The sequence below is a fragment of the Aulostomus chinensis genome, chromosome 12, assembly GCF_037954235.1.
Source record: "Aulostomus chinensis isolate RoL2024-O1b breed Wild chromosome 12, RoL_Achi_v1.0, whole genome shotgun sequence".
NCBI classification, from domain to species: Eukaryota; Metazoa; Chordata; class Actinopteri; order Syngnathiformes; family Aulostomidae; genus Aulostomus; species Aulostomus chinensis.
This window is the reverse complement of record NC_141331.1, coordinates 21,117,325-21,127,908: the sequence shown is the minus strand read 5'-3', so window position 1 is coordinate 21,127,908 and position 10,584 is coordinate 21,117,325.

Sequence of the window (10,584 nt, the reverse complement as noted above, 5' to 3'; positions counted from 1 at the left end):
ATATTATTTTCTTCCAAAATAGTTTGGATCATTGTGATATTCTCTCACCTACACTACTTGGTGTCCTTTGGTTTTCAACCTAATTTAGGGGGGGATCTAAGGCTGCATTCAGGCATGTAGTCTTGCTGTATTTTGAAGAAGCTGACATTTGGAGAGGCCATACTGAATGTGAAAAGGATACACAGAGAAGCATTTTAAAGAGATGAAGTATAGGATAAAGGTACAAATCATTATGGGAGCATGGGGCACTCACATCTCTCTTGTTAGGATACCTTCTTCAGTCTTCAGTATGAGTTGCTTATTGCAGGAGAACACTACTTCTACAACTGGAGGCATCTATCTATTTCTGGGTCATAGGCATTTATAGCTCCTATCACATTCTCCAGCGACAGACACCACCAAATCAAATGAGTGGTTATGTTAATCATATCCTGCCGTATATAAAGTCATGCAGACCATATGATGACAGACTTTAACGGTGTCAACCACATGAAGTTACACTATCTCTAGTCCATCAAAATGTAAAGCCAATACTGAAAAATAACTGTATGGTATGGAGGTAAAATACATTTAAGATACTAACTGCTTCTTACGGGGAGAACCAAAAATAAACAGATAACAGGCAGGATAGTTAAAATGACCTAGCACTGAACCCTAAATATACCAAATAAGATTCAAATCCAGATCTCTAACTTGTCATGTATGAATTGTTTATGATACACCCTAACATTTTCTTTTGTTTATTTTATTTTGATGACCTTCTGTGATGTATTTTGATGCTCTGTAGCAAGTTTACATTAAATTTAATCTGAAAATGATTTTATCTCGATGTGTTTCTGAGCATCACTTCATTGGTGAACACCTCTAGGCTGGTTAAGAATGTAATAACAATTTGCTTGAGGCAAACCACCTCGAGGGGACCTCATTAACTTAAATGTATGGAGATTTATTTATTGGATTGTTTGTTTATTTGATTGTTTTTGTTGTTTCACCTTGTCTGTTTTTTTCCGCACCATACCCCCTGTTCAAATGGTGTTTGAGAAAGAGTGTTTCTCTGTGAAATTGAGTAAATAATTATAAACCCAATATGCTACGAACAAAAAACAAAAGCACATATGTATCCTTGACGCTCATCTTACATTCCCATTTTAAAGTGCTTGGATGTAGGAACAAAAGACAACACAGTAAGTGCGGTGGCAGAGCATTTCTTCTCTTGGACGTAGAGTAGTATGTATATATATATATATATGTACTGCTCTATATATATAAACAAACCAACCATGGTCATTGTAGGAAGATTAGGCAGCACTGGCATGTGTTGATATCATTGCAGAGTGCAGAACTCAGCAAACTACTCTATTCTGTTGTACTCTCAACCATTATGGGTCATGCAGTAGGTGGAAGGAGAGGTGTAGCTCTGACTTTGGAAAAAAGAAATCAGACACCAGTTTTACTAAAGGTCAAGACTGCCATCTAGTGACACTACCAGCATCTACGGACTAAATATCCTCTCAAAATAACCCTGCAAATGAAGAAAATCTGTTAACCTTAAACACAGATACCTGAACCAACTCAGGGCAATCTTGAACAACAGTACATGAAAGACTCCCCCACATAGGCCTGTCTCAGAAGCCCCTGGACTGACTGCCAAATCAGCACTCAGTAGAAGGTCTTCAATAATAAGAATAACATTACTATTACTATTATTATTAATAATAATAATAATAATAATAATAATAATAATAAAACTACATATGGAAATACTGTGGTTAATTCAAGGTTTGCCACACAGGCAAGGGAAAATATTACAGCAGTTAAATAGACACACCTTCAAAGAAAACACCATCATGGCCCAGACAAACACATTTTTTATTTCCATTTGATCTAGGTGCATTTTTAAATCAATATGTCTTCCCATAGTAGAGTTTTGATGGCTCATTACACTGTCTGCCATCTGCAAAGGAAAATTTTCAAATTCTCCACAATAACATCAAATTTTCAGTTTGGCTAAAATTGTTGACCTGTACTGGTCTGTTAGACATTAAGCCTTCTCCATTCTATTCAACTTTGACTTTTTTTAATATTGAAATACTTGAATTGTGTGACAAAATTCAGAATTATGATTTCCCCCCCCCCCCAAGAATAACAAATGTCAGAACAAAGTCTGAATTATCAGAAAAATTCAAAAGTCTTACATTTAAGTTAGAATAGAAGACTTTAAACTCAATATTCAAACACATTTTTTTGTTCATTTTTTTTCAGTGTGGTCTTAACCCTCTTCCATTAACACAGGACATAATAAACAGAATGACTGATTAGAAACCTAAACTGATTACAGTTTTCATTTGTTCTGAAGAATGTAGACCAACTTTATGTGTGTATATGTGTGTGTGTGTGTGTGTGTGGGGGGGGGGGGGGGGGTCAGTCTCCTTCGGCCAAGATGGGGGACTGGTCATTGTGTTAAAGCCTGTGTAACTGGGGATATTGCACCCCCCTATGGCAATGTCCTTGCACAGCTATCCACCTCTAACCATGGTGAACAGTGCCTGGACCTAAAATCTGCTCACTGGTCAATCCTGAACAGTAATGGCAAAGAGGAAGAAATACAGTCTTTTACCAATAAAAATGCACAATTTTAGAATGCTGTCAAAAACACCCAATAAATCACTGCATCCCCCCATGAAAACAGCAGATGGTCTTAAGGGTCCTGAATGATAGCATAATATCTAGCTGAGAGAGGCTTAAAATTTTGATACTTTATTTAACATGCCTCTGATGCAGATTCCACATTTCTTCCCAGCCACAACCTCAGCCAGCACCAATCCTTTCTGGAGGCTCTATCAGCTGTCCATTCCTTCAGAAAGAAAGTCCCCAGGCAATGAAAAGATCCCAGCTGAGCTGCTGAAATAAGGCAGGTACCTCTGTACAAGAGCCTCAAGGAAGGTCCTGGTTAATGTAATGCATCAGATGCTGATTGGTAATGTTACAGAGTCAATACTGCCTGATTTACAGTGTGGGTTAAGGAAGAGCAGGAGGATAAGCTACATAATTTTCCCTGCACAACAGCTGCTTTTCCAAAGCCTTCAACACTGTCCATGGAGAACATTTGTGGGACGTCCTTAAGTTTTGCTAAAGAAAATTTGTCAACATCCTCCACCAGTTTCATGATGACATGGCTTCTCGGGCGACCACAGGCCCCTTGCCCCCTTTCATTACAGGGGTCAGGCAGGGGGTGTTATCACCAGTGCCATGTTGTGTTTTCCTCCTTTGTGTCAACCAACTTCTCCAGAGGGAGATTGAGGAAAGCAGTGATGTGGCAGTGGACTTAATCCTTGATGACAACCTCTTTAATACCAGGAGGCCCAAAGCAACTACCAAAGTACATGCAGAGAGTCTTAGAGAGAATAAACCAAAAAAGGAAGTGCAAAATCAGACTTGTTGACCTGGAGGATGCTGTCGCTGATCATAACACCTGGCAGCAAGAATGAAAGGACAACCTGGAGACAAAAGGAGAACTTAGGGGAAACACACCCACGGCTGCCACTACCACTAACATAATTTACATGTCTTACCTGCAATAGGACTTGTTGATCCAGGAGAGGACTACTAGGCCATCAAAGAACTCATCAATAAAAAGATGGAAGGTGATATCATCATCAGATTTGACAGAAAACTTTAAGTAAACTGAGCTATTGTTGTGAAGTTGTTGTGATCAATGCTGTGTTACTGCAGCAAATAAATTCTCTCATTGCAACCCACCAGAACTGAAAACCCACCAGAACTGAAAACACCAGCACTGAAAACATTTTTAGCCTTCTCTGCAGCACATGATTTGAAAAGCTGTGATTTTTGAGGCCCTATCTATCTAACCAATGTCCAGATACAACCACAACTGCAGATACAACCAGAATGTTGATAAGCTAAAGATTGTGATAATTATGCTCCTTGCCAAGAAGGCGGTATAATTAATCCACTGGTCAACATGGTCCTGTAATGCTGGTTCAAATAATCCAGATCCAGTCAAACAGATAGTTCAAAACATGTTATTATATACTTACCAAGATCCTGATTAATTAGCATTATAATTAGCCACATCAATGATGGAGAGTAAAGTATATGCGGAACCAAGTAAACTAAATCATGGCAAAAAAACAAAACATAATAATAATAAATAGTAATAAAGGTAGGTATTTTTTCTTTTTTGGTGTGAGACAAATGATGTTTGGACTGTGTCTACAAATGACCCTGCCAATAAATATCTGACATACTTTTGAACAAATATTCATTTTATGATGTTTTTACAAAATCTGAACCTTATGTCTGTAAGGTGATATTCATGTTCTGTTTAACTGCAAGCACCTGTTTTTAGGAGGGAACAAAATACAATTTCTGTTTCCTTGGATTTGTGTGTTTTCAAAATTAACTTCTCAATGCATACAGTATTGCATTAATTCTGACGTTCCCTTAGGCAAAAAATTCAAAATGCTATTGTTCAAAAGAAACCAAAATCATGCACAGACTGTTCATGGTTCAAAAACAACTTTCTCCCAACTGTTACAATGCATTTAATATGCATTTTTTTTGCTTACTTGTCAAACAAGCCTCTGTATACACCAAAGTCAGAGCACATTCACTTTTGATAAGGTTTGTCTTTTTAGTTGATTACTATGACTATAGTTCAACAAGTTTATTTTTATTTTGTTAAAGTATACAGAAGCTTTGGTGGCTAAAGCACAAGTTAGTACTTTAGTACAGCATTTATAAGACAAACAATGAGAATCATATGAACTTGATTTATATGTGTGAATTAACCCCTTTGGACTCATATACGGTACATTATAAAGTTTCAGTTGTTCTGAGTGCATCTGCTATTTATTATACCTCTTTTATTATGCTACTATTTATAAACAGATGATTCAGTGCTGAAAAATTCACTTTTGCGCTTACTATGGGTTTTTCCTTAAGTCTGAATTCTTGCTTGTGTTGTATGTCGCTTTGGACAAAAGCGTCTGCTAAATGAAATTGTAGAATTGTAGAAAAATAATGTACATTGTTTAAGACTGGAACACATGACAAAAGCCAAGGTAAGCAATAACTTTCTAACAATTAAAACAGATGATGACATTACAGAAATAGACATATATACAGATAATGTCAGAGAAAAAAATAAAACCCTGGTGAACAATGAAGACAGTCATAAAACACTATTTCTACAGTTTTATATAAAAAATTTTCATGAGCCATATTGTAAATATGACGATTGATCTACCGCTAAACATCTGCTGGGTGCAAACAGGGTTTTTGTGTTGTGAATGTGTGTAAGAGAGATCGGTCCAGGATTTTTCTAAAGAATTTTTAATTTAGGTAGGTGAGACATTTACAGCCCGGAGACCCAACCAAAGGCCTTTAAAAAGTTTCTGAGCCTTTTTTACAACCTTGTAAATACAGAGTTAATTTGTTTTTTGTCCAATGTGAAGATGAAAACATGAACAGCGAGTGAAAGGTGTTTCAAAGGGTTTAATTCATTATTCCAAAGTGCCTCGCCATTAGGAAATAAACACACATTGAAAATTAAGTTTCTGATGTGAAACATTTGCAAAGGTCATTAGATTAGAGGACTGGACACTGGATAACCTACTCCTACACCTATTCTCTCCCCTGCCATGAAATATTTTTACCACATCTACTATGCCTGGGCCTGTAAATTCAGGGTATGTTACAAGGGCTGTAAAGTCAGACCCCATCTCCCCAAAGAGGATGACTTGTGGCAAGGCCAACTAGGAACAGGGGAGCTTTTATGTAAAACTGTAAAGGGACATACTCCGTGGGGCAGTGCAGTCACAGCCTGTTTAGACTCTTGGCCTGAAGCAACACCTTTAGTTCTGCTGAACAGAACCCAGATTAAATTGTACTTGTCCTGATGATGGAGGGATATTATGAAGAAAAAATGTTGCTTAGATACTTTGGAAATTGTTTAGTTTCTTTTTTCTCCGGCTATGTTGTTTGCAGTGTGTTGTTGTTTTTTTTTATTTAAATGTATGGTATAGTGGTGGGCGGCACGGTGGTGCAGTGGTTAGCACCGTCGCCTCACAGCAAGAAGGTTCTGGGTTCGAGTCCTGGCTCGGGCACAAAATCTTTCTGTGTGAAGTTTGCATGTTCTCCCTGTGCCTGCATAGGTTCTCTCCTGGTACTCCGGCTTCCTCCCACGGTCCAAAGACATGCAAGAGGGGACCAGGTTAATTGGATACTCTAAATTGGCGTGGCTGTGAGTGTGCGTGGTTGTCTGTCTGTATGTGTTGGACCTGCGATGGACTAGCGACCTGTCCAGGGTGAACCCCGCCTTTCACCCAAAAGCTGCTGGGATAGGCTCCAGCCCCCCCCCCCCACGACTCCTAACAGGATAAGCAGTAGACAATGGATGGATGGATGGACAGCAGCAACAACAATAGTAAAATAACAATACTAAGCAAAAAAACTTGGGTATAACATGAGCATTTAAGTGCTAGTACTCATACTACAAACAGCGATGTTCATACAGATACCAAACTGAAAATATTGATATGAATACTATTACTGATAACACAGCCACTGCAGGTCTGCAGCCTCCTCTAGCAGCCACATTAGTCAGGCATCTGCAAAGTGACAAAGTACAAAGCCTCTATGAAGAAGTCAAGATGATAACAAGCATATATCAGACATGGATGAGAATGAAGAATAAAGAGAAGTTTAGTCCATCAAGGGAGATCACCTTGCAATCTCAGTTTATAGCAGCATAACTAGGGGCTAACAATGGGTTCTAAACTGGATTATTATTATGGACTTTGTATGTTAAAAGAATAATTTTGAACTCTATTCTTGGTTTGACAGGGAGCCAATGCAGAGATGCCATTAAAGGAGAAATATGATTGCCACCACTAATTCCAGTCAATATACAAGCAGCAGCAATTTGGACCAGCTGGAGAGTTTTTAGAATAGAGATTTATTAAGGTATTCTGATAGGAGGGAATTGCAGTGACCTAGCCTGGGTGTAACAAATACATGGACTAGTTTAAGCATCTTTTTGAGAAGAAATGTGCCTGATTTTAGCAGTTATGTAGATGAAAGAATGCAGTCCAGGAGACTTTATTTACCGGTATGTTGGAGTTAAAGAACAAATCCCGAAGGAAGATAATGCTCAGATTCCTTATACTGGTACTAGAAGCTGGTGTCTCTAAGCACAATAATGTTTTTTTTATCAGTTTACTAGTAGAAATTAAGTGCCATCCACATTTGTATGTCCTTGAGATAGGCCTCAAGTTTTGATAGCTGCTTACAGATGCACTGATTAGTACAGCTGCATATCATATGCATAACAGTGAAAGTTAATGGAGTGTTTCCATATAAAGTTACCTAACAGAAACAGATATAGGGTGAAGGATTTTGGTCTAAGCATAGACCCTTGCGGAACACCATGGACAACTTCAGTGGTCATGGAGGAATCATCTGAACAAGTACGAAGACCTAGCATCCAAAGCACCGAGAGAAGTCTCACTTAATGCTCGCAGAAGGTCATTTGTGACTTTAACTTATGCTGCTCCTGTGCTATATGAACCCTGAATCCTGATTGGAAAACTCAGATAAGCTATTGTTTGGAAGGAAGTCACATAGCTGTTTAGCAACTGCTTTCCAAAAATTTTGGAGAGAAAAGGGAAAGTTAGACATTGGTCTATGGTTTGCGCCAAAACTTCTGGTGACAGTGAAATTTTTTAGAAGTTTCGTTACTCCATGACTTCTACTTTAAAGGATCGTGAACGTAACCAGTTACAATAGACTGATCTTATTTAGGAGAGGTACCACCTAGAGGTAAAGCTTTTTTTTTTTTGTACTTCATGGGAGAGGGTCTAGGAGACAGGTTGATGGTTTAGATCAGGGATACTCAAATACTAATCTTTAAGTCCCACAAAGAATTGTTTCAATGATTCAAAGGTCCATTTACTGAGGTTGGTCAAGCCACATGTGATAATACTGTAATATTCAAAACAAAATGCACTTTTCATTCAAAACAACAACAAAACTATGACCTAAAATAAAATGTTATTTCTATTTTGACATAAATTAAAATAAATAGTTCAATAAAACAAAACATGACCCCTGTCATGAATCCAAAACAAAATATGTCATGGGGTGGGGGTTGAGACCACTTTTCTTTTTAAATATAAACACAAAGAACCACAAAGAAGAAGGAAAAAACTATTTCTGTCCTATGGTTATCAAGCATCTCAGGAATTCCAAATTAACATTGATGCTAAAATCAAACCAAATGTCCCTTTCAGTTGAACAAACTGAATTAAATTTTAAAAACTGCACCAAAAAGTGAAAGTGAAATTTTAAAAATTGCACTCAAAACAGTGAACTCGGAGTGACCCAATAACAGGCTGTCTGTGTATCGTTGGCACGGAGACAAGTCTCGGCCAGTATATCTCGTCTTGGGGCGTGGGGGTGTGATTGAAGAGCAAGTGAGGTTGCTTGTGGATTATCGGTGTACCTGTGTGTATATGCTGTGGCCGCAAGGGCAGGGTGTAATTTAAATGTGGCGTTTGGGGTTACCAAAAAAAGAAAATGCTCCAGCTGGACCAGCCATTTGGGAAACCTCCCGAACCTCCCTATGGCCACCCTGTCTTGACATGCTGACTTTACCAAAACACACAGTGAAGGAATAACAGTTTGGGGACCATAAATAGGTGGTTGGCAGGCCAAATGCGGCCCAGGAGCCGCCTATTGAGGGTCACTGAGTTAAGCAATACATTACTGACGAACTACACAAGTAAAAAGGACTACAACCCACTAATAATAATAAAAAAAATCATAATAAAACACATTTATACCACAGCTAAACAAAACTACACATATAGACAACGCTGACCCCGTGAGTGTCAAATCTTCAGTCTTTTGGGCGACCAGGCTTCTGAATAGGTAGAATGGGAGTGTTACAGGGACTTTGTGTTTCAACCAACACCCCCTAATCCATCAATGACTGAATAACTGTGTACTGGAGCGGGTGGCCTTTGACACTGAGACACACCAGGAGGCAGGGCCCTCCAGCTTTAACATGTACAGATCTTCACCTAGGTGAGTTAAGGCATGAGTGCTTCATATTTAGCTGTCATTCCCTGTAGGTCTCTTATCTCATTTCCTTGAGACAGGGCCACAACATCAAAATTTAGGCCTGCTGGCATTTCTGTATTTCTCTGATGGGTTAAAAGCAGCAATACAAAAACAATTCAAGACTGGCCTCATAGCAGACATCAGTGAAGCACAAGCTGGGGAGGACTTTGCAACCTTCTGATATATTCTACCTGGAAGGCATTTTTCACATTAGAATCTGGCAATGCCAAGCAATATGTAACATCAGATGCAGACTCAACTCAACAAACTTGTACAGCCTGCAGTGCTCTGTGATCAGGAAAAGAGAAAAACAAACCATTCAGAGTACAATGAATACTGGCGTGCAACTTTTATCACAGATCTCTGCCCATTAGATTTATCAGGCTGTTTTCAGAGATCAGAAACCAGTGGCCGACCTCTGACCCTTCAACAGTGATGTTTGTTATCTGTGACATCAGCTCCTCTTGAGGCATTCCTGAAATTGTTATAAATTTGTTCGTCGGCTCACACACCTGCTCTGCAGCTCTCACAGCTGACAAAGTGTCTCCACTATCAATCCAAACATCAACAACTGAACCACAAATTTCTTCTGGCAATGCTGGGTCTTCTGTGGGGGATTGGGAAAGTCTAATTACCGGTAGGGCAGGGTATATGGATCGAAGTATTGATAGTATCAATATCAAAGTCAGTATTGGTATCGCATCGATACTGGCTTGATGACACCTATACTTTTGTTGCAGTTTCTCTTCCATATGTCTAGCAAATTGCTGAAATTTCCTCAGAGTTCATGGTAGCACAGCTATTCTCAAAGTCTGTGCAAACAGCTCACCTCTCTCTTCTTGGAGGGCTTTGAGAGCAAGGAGCCAAAAGTTATGAATGAGAGCTAATTATATTTAACACTTTATTTTTGCTCCTGACTTTATTTTTCACAAATATTGGGTGCAATAGAAGGTAATTTCTGTTGTGTTGTTTATATTGTTACATTGTTTCTAGACTTTATTTTATGACTGACTATAGTTTCCACAAATACTTGCATGTAATGGAAGATATTTTTGTTGTATTATTGAAATTGCTGACTTTGTATTATATATTCCCTTACTTTTTTGTTATTTTGCACTAGTGACTTTTTCTTAAACAAGTGTGTGCAGTAAAAGGGCAATTATTTTATTATTTTTATACTGTTAAATGTATTTATATTGTAGTTAGTTAATAAAAAAAACATGTTTATTTGCCTAAAATCTTTGTCCTATGTTTTATCATAATCATAATAAACTAACTAAAGCCAAAATCACAAAATTATTCAATTATCATGAGATTGCGCATTGAAATGTATTGGTATCAGCGATACTAGCCCTGTATTTACTTGGTATCAGACTGATACCAAATTCCCAGTATTGTCCACCCTTAATTAATGGTGCTTGAAGGAAAACATTCTGTTCT